The sequence below is a fragment of the Pogona vitticeps genome, chromosome 3 (assembly GCF_051106095.1).
Source record: "Pogona vitticeps strain Pit_001003342236 chromosome 3, PviZW2.1, whole genome shotgun sequence".
Taxonomy (NCBI): Eukaryota; Metazoa; Chordata; class Lepidosauria; order Squamata; family Agamidae; genus Pogona; species Pogona vitticeps.
Window position 1 is genome coordinate 112780822 of NC_135785.1, and position 16254 is coordinate 112797075.

The following is a 16254-nucleotide window of genomic DNA, read 5'->3' on the forward strand; positions in this document are numbered from 1 at the left end:
AAGGCAACAGGGGAAAAAAAATGATACTCCAGTAAATCAGGGAGGCTGTTATGAGCTGAAATAAATATTTTAACCTTCCCTTTCAAGGAACAGGAAGAATTTTGGTTTAGTCCTGTCAGGAGACTGAATGACAAGAATTAGTGGCAAGGGGAGTGCCGGTACAACAACACATCCTTCACATGCTGGCAGAATGAAGGATGGGGGTCACTTAGTGAGTAGCCAGGATCCAAAACAAAAGGCTTCAGATATGAGGCCTGCAGGATGAATTTGTCAATGTCTTGAGCCTTCAGGCACCCAGCCTCGCCTGACCCTAACCTCCATTCCCAAGATAAATAACTCTGTCACAGTTCACCTTCATTCCCTGGACACAAATTTAAGTTGTCATCCATCATTTCTGCCATGAAATATCATACCCCACTAACAATAATAAATACAACTTCAAGAATTGTTCTCAGCAGCTACCCTATATATAAAACTGTAGGGAAAACATGATTGCAATTTTTTTTCTTGTGCGGTTTTATTTTATTAACTACTGGATTTTCTCTAGCTTGACGTTCTCTAGTTTCCTATTCAACATACAGAAAGACAATGTTATAGAACTGGGCAGAGCAACTCCAGACCCCCAAACATCAGCATTTTATTTAAATTAGTGTTTCTCTCTCTCTCTCTCTCTCTCTCTCTCTCTCTCTCACACACACACACACACACACACACACACACACACACACACACACACAGAGAGAGAGAGAGAGAGAGAGAGAGACAGAGACAGAGACAGAGACAGAGACAGAGACAGAGAGAAAGACAGAGAGAGACAGAGAGCACAAACCAGTTTTACTGCTAAAAAGTGAAATCTTTTTAATGAGGAAGCAAAGCTGCAAATACACAGACCTTAGTAGAAATTTGGCAGCTAGTTAGGAAAGCTAGCAAAGAGCAGTTAAAAGGTTGGCATTGTCACTTCCCTAAAGCTGTTGTTTCAACATTGTCTTCATTTCATAGCTTTGCAACTTCTTACAGCAGTGGGTAGAGGGCCCTTCACATTAATCAAGTAAGATAGGCATGGTATGTGGAGCATACACATGGACACACATTCACAGCTCATTCACCTACCAGACACCTAGAGATATGCTGAGGTTGCATGACTTGACAGCTGAGCTAGTATGCCTACCAGTAGGAAGGATCATCACTTTATCTCCTGGCTTGCTCTTTTATAAAATGTGATGAATAAGGGAGATGCAAGTCTACACTATTTATTCATTGTCCAATGACATTTATACTAAAGGGAATTCTCCCCTCCATTTTTAACACCCTTCATCAAGGTCTCCATAAGAAATATTCTACAAAGGCTATATTGCAGACCCAATTTAGGCAGAACAAACACATATTTATTTATCCCACAGAAAATGTTAATATGTTCGGTTGGACGTGGTGAAACACACATCACTGCATCATCTGCAAATCTTGTAGCCTGTTAGTAAAAAGACAGAGATGAAAACTCCTCTGTGGGAACACAAATATGTGACCTTCAAGCTTAGGTTTAAGGCTGCTATGGAGTGATCAATAAATCAACAGCAGAACTCTGTACTTCTCAGTAGTGTCTTAAATCTGAGGGTTTCAAATCATAAGTGGAACTGTGTATGTCTCGAAGGCATACAAAGATTATTACACATCTCATTTTTCTGATGCGGAAATTAAGGCATATAAAGCCAAGCCATAAGAAACTTCTCAAGGAAGCCCATGCAGCAGGCAGCACTAGGTGCAATGTCTCCTTTCACAGCTGGATTACTGTGTTTTTGCAAAAATGCTTTTTATTCCCCCTGCAGGGTCTCTTTGAGTGGGGAACCCTCTAAAAATGAACCAATGGCATTTTCACTCACATTGCAAATGGCGGATCAAAACTGGTATCCAGTGAGTTCCTATCCGAGATTAAATGTGAACTTTAGACATCTCATAACCTCTCTCTGAAGATTATCTCGAATCGCACAATGACTTTCCTCCCGTCCCATTCCCATATCACCAAACCCAACACCAAACCTGCCACAAACCAACGTTAGACAAATAAACAATTGTCCTGCACAGTTGCATATTTGGTAATATTGAAGAGATCTTAGGACTAGGAGTTGCAGAATATCAGAGTCTCAGTACACAATTATTACCAAGAGCCCGTGATGGACACATTGCTAGTCTGACACATGTTACTGCCAGAGGTAGAAGAGCAAATCACCCTCCACCCACCCACCAGCTTTCATTTTCATAGCACTCAGTGTCATCTTTTTATCTATATCAAAAGGCCGGGTGTCACCATGATTATATTGACTTTGGATGTGGCAGCTCTAAACAACTATGTTGTGTTTCATCCAAGCCACTCTCCTCAGTTCTTCAGCCAGTAGGTTTTTCTTCCTGCACTTCTTTTACCATGTAGTTTATAGTGAAAGATCAGCTGTAACAACCTGTTATTTCCATTAACCATTATGTGAGCAGTCTCTCTATATTTTGTGTTATACAACTTCACTGCCTTTATTGATTTGTAGATAGATAAACTTTATTGCAGTCAATTACCAATATCCATTATTAATTTATACTTTTTGTCAATAACTATCTTGAACTTCTGACCCACTGTCAATCAAATTATTTGGCACTTGAGGCAGAAAAACACCCGGCCTCCTCTCCTTATCCCTAGTAGGAGAAAGTGGCTGCGGCGGCTGCTGAACTAATAATTCACTGATTTGTCATGACATGCAGAACCTTCTGTCCAGGGGAGAAAGCTCACTTTGCCTAATGGCAGAGCTGGCTCTGACTATGGTTGAGAGATTGGAAGTTCAACTGCATTATGTTATAATGATTCTGACCTCCCACTCTTCTGTAAGCCATCAAGGAGAAAGGAACTGTAAATTTATCCTTTGGTTATAATTGTTACGTTCAGCTTATAATAAAACCTAACTGACAATGCCCATTTAAAAATTCTCTCTGTATAAACAGTTTGTAATGGATTGAGTCCAATCTTCAGTTTATTGCTTTTTTTATTTTTAAAAAAAGTCTTCCTGCTTGCCAAAAGAGAGTTCACAAAAGGCCATCGTCAGCACCACAGAGTCTTATGGGACACTAATAGGCCCTTTGTGAGTATGCATTACTTGGGCTCTGTTCTGTGTCAGCCCAGAAATATACATGGTGCATGAGTTGTGTTATGCAAACATAATGCCGTTATCATGAGAATCTGCAAATGGTTGGCAACTGGCAGAAAGAACAAAGCGCACATCCAAAAACCAGCTGCAAGTAAGGCATATAACAAAATGACATACCATAAAGTGGGACAAGAGGGGTAGGGGGTAGCCTATTGAGGCTGCCCCCTTCTTTCCAAAATAGTGGCTAAGGTACAATGCCTACACATGATTTCAGCAGGAACAGAGAAAGTCCCTCTCCGCACCTGGTTTGATTCCCCTTCCCCAAATACTGATCTTGTTTGTTTGCTTACTTGCTTTTCAACATATAATGCTTCACACAACAAATGCAGAATACAGTATACAGTGTTTATTAAAACCAATTAAGTACTGAAAAAGAAGTCACAGGGAAACATTCAAGATCACCAGATATCTTCTTGAGGATGGATGAAGAAAGTGAAAAAGGAAATGGAATGGCAGAAAATGGCTGGAGAAAGAATAAGTGAGCAGATGCTTTTGAGAATCCAATCCACCATTTCCTTCTCAATCTTAAAATAGAATGGAGGATGTGTTACGCAGACTTACTCAGGTTAAATTCTGCCTGGTATTGAAGAATCTTCTCAGGTTGCAGCAAGACACACTGGAGTGATGGCTATTCCCCATTTGAATTTATAAAAGCGAGTAGTTATTTGGATTGGTTCGGCAGAGGTTCATTATGGTGTAGTGGATAGAGTGCCTGACTCCTGGATTCAAATCTCAGCTCAGCTATGAAAACTCACTAGTGGTGGACAATGGTAAAACAGTTTCTTATATATCTAACATGTCCAAAAAACCCTTCTAGGAGTGCCATAAGTTGGATACAACTTGACAGAACATAACATATACATTAGTTATGCAAGACCTTGCTCACTCATTCTTATTTTAAAGCCATCAACAGGGCCATTGTGCACATGACAAGTAGTGCATTTAGCACAGCTGCTGCTTAATGTTCATGACTGTCAGCAGTGTCTGCATGGGGGTACTAGGTGTTTTGCCCTGCCACTATTTAATCAGCTAAACTTTCAGAGCAAATGGTGAAGAGTGGGAAGGCTGCACAGTAAGAGTGCTTACAAGCTTTCCTCCCTCCTCTTTGAGAGTTACAGAAGTTTCAAAAATGCCTGGAGGGGAGACATAAAACAAAACGGCATGCCATGAAGCAGGACAAAGTTTGCCACCCTACTTATCCAATGCTTGCCCATCCAAAGCTCCTCTGTTTCCAATTGCCTTTCCCCAAAATGTCCCTTTTAAGCAAAATTATTACATGATCTGTTTTGAATGCACTGTGTCATGTGCTCCCAACACCAGCTCCATTTGGGGAATCTCTGTCTAGTCACCATGTACAGACGGAAGCACTCTGTCCCCTCCCATTTCTGGTTCCATTGACTTCCTTCATGTGGAGAGTCATGCACCTGAATTGAAGATTTCCCACTCTCTGTGGACACTCTCCAGCTGAGTCAGCACTCTGGGTCCCAGCTCCTGTGGAGAGTGTCCATGGATAGCACAGCCCTCCCACTTCAGATTCATTGCCCTCCATATATAAGAGGGCAGTGAAAATGAAGAGAGAGAGACAAGATCACTCCCTTCTACCCATGGTGAGTATACTCTGATGCCTAGCGCCTCAACAATTTTTTGTGTCTTACCACTATTGTTCTCTCCATATTATCTGCTGTCCTTTGCCTCAGTTCCCATCTCCAATGAATGGGTGTAGAATGGAAAGAATAAAAGAGTGCCTATTAATTATCTCTTATTGTTTGGAATCCTCCATTCCCATTTTCTAGAGCTGTCTTCAGTGAATTTATGTCATTTATATGTGCCTCAGTTTTCCATGTACTGTACAGAGATCAGTCTACTTACAGTTTTACACACAGAGACAACTAGAAAGCTTACTCAGTCTGCAGAGCATTTTTAAAAACTTCAGCAGATAAGAAGTGCTATTCAAATGAAAGGGATTAGCATCACTGTTTTACTGGATGTTTGAAATAGACTGATTCTGTACTTGGAATATTCCTTTTATTAAAATTCTACAAAACTCAAAGAGCTGCAAGGAAAGCCTATAAGCTCTCTTAGTTTGTAGCAAAGAACCTTCTGTCTGTCTCAGTGAATTAAAAGCAACAAAGCACAGGCTCAATACCATAAACACCACTGAGGGCTTAAGGGGTAGTGGCAGGTAGCCGTCCTCCCTAGTTGGTTTAGAAGGCTAATAAGCATCACTCAAATGCATCGCAGGTTGATCTGTCCCTGCTCTAATGACATGAAAGCTGGCCATTATCTCACCCACAGGTACCATCTCAGTTACCTCATTGCAGGCCTCACACTCCCACTCCCAGAGGACTGCAAACGTTGCCAAGAGATTTTCAACAACATTTCCAAAGTCACATCAAAATGACAAAACATCACAACGCATTCCACTCTGCCTGATTCCAACAGAAAGAACTTTAAGTTTCCACTGTAATTAACCCTATCCTCGTTAAGATAATTATGATCAAGCTCCCTGTCACAGCTAATATCACAGCATCATTGCCTATGGCTCACGCATTGCCCTCATTAGCTTACAAAAACAGTGTGCTGAGCAGGCAAACTGACGCCCTCCCTCCTTGCCTCCCTCCCTCCGCCGCTGCGTTGTGACTTAGAAGCTTGGTATCCAAGGCAGTACAATAAGTCTTTGGAACACAAAGTTCTCTAGAAACAGTCTGCCTATTTAAACCTTTCAAACCATCTATTGTGTTCTCCTAAACTCAGACACTTCCTCTAAATTGTTCATAATCTAGTGAGAGAAAACATTCTCTTCACTCTCAAAGGAATGATACCAGTGACTGTTTCTCCTGTGTAGACAGGGAATAACTGCTGTCTACATATTGATCTGGTGTACAAAATTTGGAAATGAATTTGCTTATAATTCATATTTTTAAAGTTCTTACTTACTGGTTATTTTGGATTGTACATTCAAGAAGCAAAAGAGAAGAACAGGGTGCAGCAGCAATCTTGTTTCAGTTGACAACACACACACACACACACACACACACACACACACACACACACACACACACACACACAAACACAAACACACAAACACAAACACAAAAGTAATTCAGTGCTGTCCTCTGAAGATGCCGGCCACAGAGACTGGCGTAACGTTAGGAAGAACAACCTTTAGAACATGGCCAAAGAGCCCGAAAAACCCACAACAACCATTAGATCCCGGCCGTGAAAGCCTTCGCGAATATAATTCGTGTAGTTTGCCATATCAACAGAGAAGCAGCACAGAAGTGAAATATTGAGCAAAACATATTATGCCTCTTTCAGCATAAGATAGCTAACACGTCGAAGTGACATTTCTCTCTCCTTTTTGCTGCCAACCTTATATGAACAAGAGTTACAGCAATCATTCTTTGAAACTTATTTGTTCTGTATTGATAAGAAACAACTATTACCAGAAATTAAAAGACCCTCTTTTTACAAGAAAGCACATCTACCTGTCTTATTTTAAAGCAGATTCAAACAAATATATTCAGCTGCAGTGAATTGATGATGGCTTCATTTAAATGGAAGTAATGACTACTGGTTTCTAAGCCTACAACAAGCATCAGTTAGTTTGCAAAATAATTTCCAAAACCAAGTTCACAAGACAGGCAGCCGATTCATGCAACTAGATTTCATGACAACCTACACATTAGAATAATTGTGTCAAGTACTTACAGAAATGCCAACAAATGGAACTATGGTCCTGCTGCCTCCTCCTGTACACTGCTGCCATCTTCAGAAATAGCAGTCTGGCTTTCCTTCTGGGAGCCGGGACTGCTGTCCCTAAAGACGGCAGTGATGGAGAAGGAAGAAGAGGAGGTTGCAAGACCAGATAGGGAGGCACCAGGGACAGTGGGAAGGGAGTCGGGCGTTAGCTTCCCCTCCCCCACAGGCACAAACCAGAAAAATGAACTGCAAACTGGTAGCCACAAACCATGAACCACCCCGATTTGGCATTCATCCGGTCCATGCCCATCTCTAAATCCAACTATTCCTAGGAAGGGATGACAATACAATTGAAGACAGCTAAGATTCGCCACAGGATGTAACAATCTATGAATAGGTAGTGGAACCTCGAACCGTCCTCACAGATTTCTGTTCAGTAGAAACAGAAACATTTTTTGAACTGTTTCACTTCAGGAACACTTACACATGGATGTCACCCTTGACTATTTCAGTTTTGGCTCCACTAAATACGAAAATATAAAAAGCTCACAAAATGTTTTGGGACAAATAATCTGTTGTTCATCGGCTCTGCAACAAAATCTTGTAGTGTGGAAGAGTCCCTGTTCATGATCCCAGCAAGTCTGTTATATGGACAGAAAACTGCCTCTATTTCTCTTACCCCCAGCAGTTAGGCATTACAGTACAGTGGGATCTCGACTTACGAACTTAATCCGTATTGGAAGGCAGTTCTCAGGTCGAAAAGTTCTTAAGTCAAATCTGCATTTCCCATAGGAATGCACTGAAAACCATTTAATCCGTATCTGCTCTTTTCGTCCATAGAAACTAATGGGAAGCTGCTATTCCGCCTTCTGCCACTAGAGGGGGATATTTTTTCTTTTTTCCTTTTAACCTAAGATGACTTAGCTTTAAAAAAAAGGGAAAAAAAGAGTTCGTAACTCGAATCTAAGTTCGTAAGTTGAGTCCATATATTCCTATGAGAGCGGTTCGTAAGTCGAAACGTTCGTATGTCGAGCCGTTCGTAAGTCGAGACCCCACTGTATTTCATAGCCACTGAGAACTCTCTTTACGGATTAGGCTGTTTGGGGTTTCCCCATCCCATTATGTGTTCCTCCACTTAATATTTTTGTACATCTGCAAACCTGGGAATGCCCCAAAACTATGTATGCACAAGTGGCACCACTTTGGCTACAGCAATTATCACCTCACAGTCAACATTGCTTGTCATTGTGAGATCATTTCCTGTTGACATTTAGAAGTTATTAAAATGATCTGTCCACAGAGGCTAATGGGTTTTTGGAGTACTCTGGCAATATTCTCCTATTGGTAGGGCTGGTGTTTCTATCGATGCCATTCTGATATATGAAGATGTGATTCACATATAAGTGCCCTTTCCCCTGCCATAGAGCTCATGCAGCACCTTAGCATGCATATGAGCTGTGGATAATGAAGCATATACATACATACAAACCTTTATTGGCATTAAAAGTACAGAGTGCTTTAGATAAGTGGAGAAAGTGTGAGGAGTAATAAAACCATGACCAATTTAAAATTAGGAAAGGAGGAGCGACTGTGGGCTATACCCGGGAGATAGCCTCTCTGATTTGAATTGCAGTTTGTAAAAAACAAGCAAGGTAGGCAGTGACATGATTAGTTGTTCCCAAGACTAAAAAGTGGACCTTGGCATTATCAGAGCGACCATGATAGCCGGAGAGCAATGGATCTAAAAATCCTGCTTGGAGGCTATTATAAAAGGGGCAATCTTGGCTGCAGGGGCATAGTCTCAGCTTATAAGGGACTCTACGGTATCTGCCAAATAAAATAGCTGAGGGTAGTACTGTACATTAAATCTTGCCAGCATGAATGCTCTTCTTTGGTAGGGATCGGTTAAATGGGAGAAATAGGGAGCTAAAAGCCCTGAATTCAGGGATAGACCCAGGTAACTAGGGGAACAAGTTTTTCGAGCTGCCTCTGACAGATATTGGAGTTGAATATCTAGCAATCTACGTTTGATTGATTGAAATAGTGCCGAAGCAGAGGACAAGTAGAATGCGTCTAAGGAAATTCCTAGGGACATAATTTTCTTCTGGATCACGGTCAACCATTTGGATGCATGATGATCCATCAGCATCGAAAAGGTAAGAGAGTTCTGGTTAGAATTAAATAAAAGACGGAGCCAGAACTTGAAGGTCAAGAGCCAGGCACGAGTTTCCAGCAATAGCAATCCAGTTTCCATGCATATTGTATGGCAGCTAGAACATAAATGAGAGGGGGGGGAACCAAGTCAAAGCAAAGCAAAAACAAGTTAGATGGGTAGCAACCCATCTAGTGAAACAAAGGGCATGTGGTCATAAACAGGATTTACTGCAAGGAAGACAGAAACATCTGGAGTGGATTTCTTAGAAGACAGCCAAATACTGTTTTTTCTAGCATTTTCAACTCTTGTTTTGAAAAGAGATGTTTTCTGTGCTGCACTGAGGCTTGCCAAGGAAGCAGACACAACGTTTAATTCTCAGAAAGATATCTGGAAGGGACTTGGGCTTAAAAGAAACGATGCCATGTACACTACTACCCTTTCTCAATTTTGTGGAAAGAGTGAGCTGCAACTTGTTGGTGGAAAGGGACAGGCACTCTGAACATGTGCCCCTGCTCTTACATCTTATTTTCACTGAATGCTGAACATGGACTGCAAAGATGCAGGACTGAATGCCTGCTCAGTGACTATATTACAGTGTGTCTTTGGGGAAGTAGCCTAATTGATACAAAAAGTTTATTGTGAAGTTTGTGGAGTGGAATTCTGTTGGAGAAAAGAACATGACACAAACATGAGTAATATATTATCACTTGGATCCTTTTTTAAGGAGAAAGGTGGGTTAAATATGTTAAATAAAGAAAGAAATATTGTTTACACTAGGCAACAAAAAGAAATTATTCAGGACTTTAGGATCAAAGATGCAGCCTAACTATTCTTCTTTGGAATGTCAGGTTTTAGTAGTTAGGGATGTTACAAATCAACTTCAGGCAAAGGGTGGCCTTTCCACATGTTGTTAGACTGCAACTCCCAGCATCCCTCACCATGGGTTGGGCTGACGAGGGCTGTTGGGAGTTGCAGTCCAACAACAGCAAGAGAGCTGCATTGAATCCATCAGAAATTATGTCTGTACTCATACTAAGAGCATCCTACTGGTATCACACTTTTAACTTTGTTATCCTGAAATACAATTGCAGCTGTGCATTGAAAACTGTCCCCTCCCCTTCTAAACCAAAAATAGGAGAACAGAGAAGGCAAGGAAGGATACCGCACATTTCAACTATCAGTGAAGGAAGAAAAAGCTGGAGGGGGAGGGGGATGGTTAGAGGGAAAGTAATTTTTCTCCCATCTTCCACAACAACCAAGGCTGGGGAGTGACAAGCAAATTGACGCACTGCTCAGAGGGCAAAAGATAAATGTTTGATGAATTGGCCATCGCTGGAGGAGTGATGGGCTTCATATGTGCATAATGGACTAGCTGCCTTTCAATTGAGATTGCCTGCCAAGATAAGAAACTATAATGAATGGACCAAGCAGAGCCTCTACCATAAGAAAAGTATAATCTGACTAGTTTTAATAAACTTAATAAAAAAGATGAAGTGGAGGGAGGCCAGTGGAAAACCAGCCTTTTGTGACTAGCTACCAGAGGTGTGAATGAGTAACAGGAGGATTCATGCATGATGGCGAAGGGAGAAAACAGATGCCATGGAAAAGTTGCACCTGAATCATTCTCTCATTGTTTACAGATCCATTCACAACTTGAATTCAATGGTATCAGAGCAAAGTGCATTGTAATCAAAGGTCATGTTATGCCTTGTCCCACACATGCCTTTTGAGATTGTCCACTGTCTGGAGTGATATGGAAACACTCCAAGAAGAGGAAGAGTGATGATTTTATCCATATTTAGAAAGTGGATGAAGATGCTTCTTTCCTTTCTTCTATCAACCCCCTGCCCTGCAAATCCTTTGCTGCCATTTCAGTGTTAGCTTGGCTGCCATCTGCAACCTGGCATCATTCCTGAAATAGAGCACCCACTATACAAGAGGCAGAAAAAGAGCATGACCTGTAATTTTTTCCCTACTGTTATAACTAACTCATTCAACTGAGATCATTTCTGTTCAACCACTCAAATCTGACATTTGCCTAGACAAGCCGCATATGGGCCACAGTGAGTAGGTAGCAGAGCTTATTAGCTATCTGCAACTGAAGACTGGACGAGCTAGCTTGGAGGAGCAACACATCCCCACACTACTGTGACTACTTTGGCCAAAAAAAAAAAAAACACCTTCCTTTCTATTTGCATCCCTTTTTGTATCTAGGTCTTGCACTAAGCTGCCTCTAGTTTCATCTTGTCATATATGCCTCTCTGTTAATTCTCTGCCTTTTGCACGGATGACTTTTTAAAATTCCACCTTAAAATCCAATTTTTAAATATGGTCAATCTCCATAATCACTATTTTTAACTATACCTGAGTTTGTTACATTTGTCAACATTTACCCTCCCCTTCCCTGACTTTGCTCTGTCTGCCTATACATTGTTAATTCCTTGATTGCAGAAACCCGTCTATCCAGCTTGTGAGACTTAACAGGGTGGGACATGGAAACGAATATCCAAATAATAATAAGTAATCCTGTTCATTATTTACTGCTAACTTTTGTTCCACTAGCACTTTGAATATAAGCTTTTAGGCTGCAATCCCATATCCACCTACCTGCAAATAGGCCACACAAAACTCAATGGGATGTACCCCTGGAGAGACATGTGTAGGTTCACACTGTTAACTCAGGTAGCCCCCTAGGTCTGCTCACAACTTTCCAGACCTTAACCTCCTATCTTCTACTACTCCTGAAAGTAAAACTAGTACACAAGGGAGGCTGTGTAGGACACATCTCCTTGTTAGTCTTTCTTTCCATTTGCAGGGAATTTTCATCATTGGGGAACATAAATACAGTAGATGGTCCTCTCATTTACAGCTTGAGTGGTGCTGACCAGTCTTTGCTGTTTTGTGTTTTCAAGTCAGAACTGATTTACAGCAACCCCAGCAGGGCTTTCTAAGTAAGTGAGATATTTAAGGAGTGGCTTTACCAATTCCACACCCCCAGTGAGTTTCCATGGCTGAGTAGGGATTCCAACCCAGGTCTCTTGAATGCCTCAGTGACTATTCTACCACCTGAAACAAATTATTCTCAGAACCCCCAGCCAGCCTAGCTACAGGTCAGGTGGCCTTATAGGCTCCTGGGAGGTAAAGTCCCAAACAGTAATTTTTAATACCCTGTTCATGCTCTCTCTCTCTCTCTCTCTCTCTCTCTCTCTCTCTCTCTCTCTCTGGACATTGTGAGTGCAAGAAAGGCATCAGGAAAATATACATGAAATATATCTAAAATAAAGAAATCTACCATAGTGTTCTTGGTAGGGAGGGAGCTGTGGAATCTTGCACCCAAGTCTTCGACTGCAAAGTCTTTCTACACAACCTTTTAATGCTTCCCTGAAAGCCCTTTGCACATTTCTGCCAAGGAGGGTATTAGATGATTAATGTCTGCATTGAAGGCGCACACAGAATTGATCCAACAATATCTATGTGAGCCATTCCCATTCTAGTTTTTTATTGTTGTATGTAACTACCAAAAAAAAAGGGGGAGGCATTATTATTCCTTCCTGGAATACCCAGCAAAGGCTCCCTCTATTGAAGAAAATTAAAAGGAACACTGACTGCAAAGCACTGTTCTTCCTTTTGTGTATACATAGGTTTGAGAGTGAGAGAGCGAGGAGTGAGAGAGACAGAAAGACAGAGAGGTAAGGCTCAGGAGCGCTGGGTGAATTATAGACTGCCTCTCAAGATTCACAGCTCTTCAAGGTAGGAGGTTAATATTCTCACATGTCATTGGGTCTGCTGGCTCTACTGATGGCTCATTGAATCAGGCAGCAAATTATTTCCTCATGCAGTAGAGGACATCACACTTCAAAGGAAAGGAGCCAGGGTCAAGACGGCTCTCCAGTTCGATTAATGAGTTGGGATCAGCAGAGGTTGCCTGTAGGTAAGAAAGTGACTGAAGCTTTTGACAAAGCTGACTTTTTGAACAGGACCTCCCTTGCCGTTACCCCTCCCCCTCTTACCCAGCACCAAATTTTATTTTCCAACCATTGCCTCTGACTGACCTGGTTTAGGCCTGCTGGGATAGTTTTGACCTCCCTTTTCTTTGTTGCCAGACCTAGGAGCTGTCTAGCTGTGGTGGATATGCACCTCTCTGGGGGCCATGCTAATTCACAAGATGCTCAACAGAATTCTTTGGAATCACAGAATGGTCAAAAGAATTTGAATATATATCTATTTTAATGAACATGTTCTTATTAGAAGAATGGAAAGGAATAATATTTTTAAAAAACCCAGAACTGAGCAGGTCACAGTTCCCTACAGCAAGAATCCTTTAAAAACACACATTTTTAATGTGTAAATACACACATACGGACATGCAGAGATAATTAATAATACTGTATACTGAAAATATATTATTATGGAGGGTGGACATGGAAAATATATGCACATCTGCAAATAAAGCATAATGTCAACTCTTTCTGTATGTTTAAAACAATAGCCACTAAAACAATATCCCAATCCCTCTCCCTGCAAAATAGAACAATACACTCAATTTAATGTCACTCCAATATTTTAATGTATATTTAACACTGAAATGAGTTTCATCATCTTAATATAATTTAAAACACATTTTGTTCTGAATCTTCACACTTAGAAAGTATAATGAATTTACACTTAGAAGTAAATGAATAATTCTATCAATGCAAGAGTGGATGACTTATTTATAAAATTATTGTTTACTTTTACTGAACCTAAGGCTCAATGAAAGGCAGCTCCAGAAATAACAACTGACCACCTGATACAATCCTGCCAGAAGAGCTACTCACTGAGTCCATCTGTAGCTATATGGAAGCATTGCCCATTCAGTTATAATAAGATGTTTTTCAAAATTCTCCATAACTTACCAAAATCAATATTTGGAACACTATTGAACTTTTGTATTTTCTGATTGATTGAGCTGATGGTCTATTGATAACCTCTTCTCTCTCACTTTATTTAGGAAAGAAAAAAAAAAGCAAGGATGAAGTGTTACTAAATAATACCTGACAAATACAGTACTTATCTGGTTGGAGACCATTGTTTGCCCACAGTTTGTGGCAGACCAAGGCATATTAAGACCCAGAGAAGTGTGATTTACTTTCTGATTTGTGGAAGAGGTGGGGCAATGTAATCTGTTTCTCTGAAGAGTGATATCTGTTCCCTCCCTCTATAGCTCTTCCCCCCCTTTGTTATTTTTTTTTAACTCTGGCAAGAAAGGAGAAGGATTAAAATAGCCACAACTCAACTAAATAAATTGGCTATCAATGATGATCCCTTCCAGTTTTGCAATGGTAAGATGATGACGATGATCATAACTTCTTGTTCTAAAAGAGCCAAAATGCTACTGTTTTATTTTATTTTATTTTTGCGAACAGTCAGAAATGAAAACATGGCCATGTGCTCAATTCGATCACATAATTTCCTATTCTATACCAGCTTCTTTTGATTTAATTTCAGAGATGTAAAGAGAATAACTGGGCCATGAATTGGACTGAAGATCTTAAATCCAAGGAATTCTACCCATCATTTGGTTACATCAATAAAAGCAATTTCTCCTTGCCCCAATCCCAGTGTTTTTCAGCTAGCATTAGACTCTCTTAAGTATTTACATATAAATTATCATCCTAGACGCACACCACAAAGTTCTTCTCTGTGTGTCACATGTTCCATCTTTGGACAAAAAAACTCCTCTTTTCCATTCCTCTCTTTGTCTAATCTCCCTCAATCTATCTCATAAAATCTTGCTACGACATTCGCAAAATATTGCTATCCCCATTATTTTTACAGATGCCTTTCCTCTAAGTGGATGACCTTTTCCTGGGAAAGGTGGTGAAAGACTGAATGGCTCTTTAGGTTACAAATATAGAGACTGGCAATGGGGCTGAAAGAGATTGAAGAGGAGAAGGAAGACAAAGATGAAGACAACACCTGCATATTTATACACTCTAACTTTTGTTAACGTGTATCATACAAAAGGTTGGAAAGTATCAGTATTCTGTGGCAATCACACCGAAGACGCCAGAGCTCTATTGGATTTAGAAGCACTGGCACTAGTTTAAATTTCCAGGAGGTAGTTGTTTCAGTCTGTAATTGGTTATAGCAAAAGCAACAAAGAATTTCATTTGGCAGAAGATTTCATTGATGTTATTTCTTTGTTTGTTTATATTATTTATATGCCGCCTTTCTCCCATAGGGGACCCAAGGTGATTTACAACAGATAAAACAATGTATTAACTTGGTTTATTTGTTTCTCTCTCACCTATAGCCGTCTTTCAAGGTCAAACTCTAACATGGCATATGTTTTGGAAGCTGGTGTTACATCAGTGTCGTATTGGACATTTTGAAACATAGAGTAGCTGCTTAAAAGGGGGATGTATTTTAAAATAAAGACACCAAGTAGTGCTGTAATGGTGATGTTATGTAACAGTGCCAATTACTACATGAAAAATGACTGTAGTTAGTATTAGGTATGGCTAGAGTTCTTAATCCAGGATCTTAGGTCATCGTTTAAAGCTTGTTTTGGGTCCTCTGAATTGCAAGTAGCACACAACTCTCCTGTTTTTAGGACCTACAGAGGGCATTTAAGCTGTAAACTCATGGGTGGCTAGGCAAGCAATGTGCTATCTATAATTCAAGAGCAGCATTACTATGTCAGTTCTATGTCATGGTAGCTTTATGGTGGGAATCTACATACACCTTCTCCTGCTCTTCTACCCTACCACCCTCAAAGGCTAATGTACTGCTCCTACACAACACACTTACAGAACAGCACTGAAGGTTTTAGAAACACAAAATTAGCTAGTCATGTATCTATTGAAACGATGCTTCATCTTTACTGATATGTAAAGAATGAGGATATTATTACTACTACTACTACTACTACTACTACTACTACTACTACTACTACTACTACTACTACTACTACTACTACTAAACTAAATCATCTTATTATGTAACTGGAACTAGGCCTTGGGCTTTTAACAGTAAAGAAGGGATTAAGGCCTTCAACCACCTGGGTTGTCATTCTCTTGGGCCCCATTACGACCCCCTTATTCGTTTTTATAGCCAACAGATTAAAATGCAAGCGCCACAATCTTTGATCTTTCACTTGCTGACACAAATCCTTTCAAGCCTCCAACGTTTTTCTGCTGAAGTAATTAGTACTAATTAAAAGGTTTCCAACAG

General features: G+C 40.4%; 1 protein-coding gene across 1 annotated transcript in view; it reads right to left on the reverse strand.

Moving 5' to 3' along the window:
* The window catches only part of LRMDA (leucine rich melanocyte differentiation associated), a 1005591-nt gene that overhangs the window by 480471 nt on the left and 508866 nt on the right, over nucleotides 1–16254 (reverse strand). The gene's annotated exons all lie outside the window — the stretch shown is intronic.